This window comes from Otolemur garnettii, unplaced genomic scaffold, assembly GCF_000181295.1.
Source record: "Otolemur garnettii isolate 467f Iridium unplaced genomic scaffold, OtoGar3 scaffold00054, whole genome shotgun sequence".
NCBI classification, from domain to species: Eukaryota; Metazoa; Chordata; class Mammalia; order Primates; family Galagidae; genus Otolemur; species Otolemur garnettii.
The window spans coordinates 7,837,181-7,839,978 of NW_003852449.1; the positions used below are offsets into that span (position 1 = coordinate 7,837,181).

The 2,798-nt window shown below is 41.9% G+C and overlaps 1 pseudogene; it reads right to left on the reverse strand.

Annotated features, from left to right (window-relative positions):
- Positions 1-201: 201 nt before the first annotated feature.
- Positions 202-1,621, reverse strand: LOC100960690 (annotated as a pseudogene).
- Positions 1,622-2,798: the final 1,177 nt, after the last annotated feature.

Consider the following 2,798-nt stretch of genomic DNA (forward strand, 5'->3'; position numbering starts at 1 on the left):
CAACACCCAATCACTCCAGTGTTTTGCCCACAAGAGACACAAGTGACAAAATTTGTAAGAAAAAACAGTATTGAGAACATACTTAGAGCTTATAGACACCAGGCCCAGAGATGATCATGGAATAGAAATCTACCTATAGTAGTGCTTTCATTGGGCTGGGATTATGGATACATGTCTTTATATGCATATATAAAATGAGCATTATGACTGAAAGTCGAAGGACAGCTTCTGGGGAGTCATGAACACTTTCACAATCTTGTCTGCGACCTCATTGCCCCAGGCCTGGTGGTACTCAGTAATCAAGGGCTGCAGAACCTCTGTGAGTGTCTTTCTGAGCTCTCCGGTGAGCACAGCTCCACTGGTATGATCCTTCTCAATCTGCTCTAGCTTGTGGTCATCCTCAAGGAAGAAGGTTGGTACATGAAAGACGTGTCCATATCACAGTTTCCCCCAAACTGCTGGTGCTCCTCAACGGTGTCTCTCCCCCCAGAAAATGCATGTTTATTGACCTTGGTCTTGATGTACTTGGTGGTATCAATGAGGAAGATGAAGGAGTTGGGGCTGCTGGTGCTCATTTTGGTCTGGGCGCCCTGCAGGGAGGGGAAGAAGGTTGAGGCATCAGGGCTGGTTTAGGATAGCCGATTCTGGGGCAACATCCTTCATCATTCTAAAGTAAGGATTCTGATGAGATAAGGCACTGGATATCTGTCCTGTTTAGAAGACCTGTGAAAACGAGCTGCTGAAGGAGGGAGCAGCCTGGATGGCAGGAAAACTGATCTTCCTGATGCTGTCACCGTCAGTGAAGCTGAAAATCCCTTCTACTTGGTTGAAGGTAACATGCTCCTGAGTCTTCACCACATTCTTGGAGAAGCTTGAGCTCATCCCCATGCAGTTGAGGTCAGAAAATATGAAAGTCTTGAGATATCAAAGCCACAGGAAATGATGTCCTTGGCGTTCTCCACAGCATAGCCATAGGCCTGTCCCAGGGTCAGGTCTTCCACAGATACTTCTCATCATCCATCATCTAAATGACCAAGGGCACATTAAACACATCTTGCAGTCACTTCATGAAAATAAAGAGGATGAGGTGACCTATGTGCATTGCTGCAGAAGAAAGGCCTCTGCCCGTGTAAAGATAAAATGCCTTCTTATTTTCATAGGCATCCAGAACCTGGTTCATATCTCTGAGTGAGAAGAAGATGCCTCCATGCAGGAAGTGGTGAGGTCTCTGGCCCGTGGCTCTCTCTGGTCGGTTTACCAACTCTTTGTCAATTTTACTGCTTCCACATCGATCAATGAGCTTGTCATAGTTGATGCCTTTTGCACTGCTTGTGCATACCATCCATGAGTCCACAAAATCCTCTTCCACTTCTGCAGCGTCTGACCCATGATTATTCTCAAACGCTGTGTTCTTTGGAGGGCAGTCAGCTTTGTAATCCTCCCAGTGGCAGCTTTGTCGCTCATTTTTAAAGATAGCGACATCTTCCCTGCAGAATCAATTTCATCCTTTGGTGCCTTTCCAGCTTTGGGGGACTGCAGGAGCTCCTCTTGCACAGCTACACTGTTAAACAGATCCAGCCAAGCAAGAGGCACAGGCTCGCTGTCGGGGCATGCCTGCCATCTTTCAGGACCTGGCTAGGGTGTCAGGGGATTTAAGGCAAGATTGGCCTTCCCGGGCCAGTCAGCACTACCAGCTCAACCATGGTTGCCTCCTAGTTGTCCCTGCTTCAAGGTTTTAAAAAATTATTTTGACACAAATCAAAACCACCTCAATATACCACCTAATCCCAGTGAGAATAGCAACAGCACAAAGTCTCAAAGATGCAGATGCTGGCATGGGTGTGAAGAGAAGTGAACACTTACACCCTGTTGGTGAGATTGCAAACTAATACAGCTTTTTTGGAAAGAAGTATGGAGAAGCCTCAAAGAGCTAAAAAGTAGACCCTCCCTTTTGATCCGGCAATCCCATTACTGGGTATCTCTCCAGAAGAAAAATAATCATATTACCATAAGCTCATTTGCACTCAAATGTTTATAGCAATTAATCATAATCACTAAGATATGGAAACAACCCAAGTGCCCATCAACCTACAAATGGATAAATATAGTGTGGCACATGTATACAATGGAATACTATTCAGCTATAAAGATGGGCACTTTTATTTGGAGAACATCCTTCTAAGTAAAGTATCACAAGAATTGAAAAGTAAGAATTGCATGTACTCAATATTAATACAAAACTAGCAGATGAACAACTACATGTCCACATCAGAAAAAAACACTTTTAAAATCAAGAAAAGAGGAGATTTGATAAGCTTTTACCTAATGGGTACAATGTAGGGGTATATGGCTCACCTCCTGGGTGAAGGGCCCAACTACAACTTGGATTCTACCTTACAAATGCAAAAATGTAACCTAATTGTAGATATATTAATCTGAAATAAAAAAATAAGATAAATGCAAAAAATTTTTATAAACCCCAGATGAATTCAGTTACATTTAATAAAAAGTTTCTTGTGCCCATAATGAGTTCTCAAGATAAATCCAGCATGAAATATTTAAACACATTTTGTTCAATTTCACCAAACACCCATAAAAAATTGAAAATAATAAGTCTAGAGCTAGGACTACTGACTTCAGCAAAATTACATTGAGTAGATCCAGTTTAAGTTATGAAAATACCATTTTAAGAGAAAGAAGAAACAAAAAGTACTCTGACATTCAGAGAACAATGTAGCTTCACAGAAGAAAAAAAAATCAGACCAATTCATTCTTATAGTTTGTTTAATGGTATCATT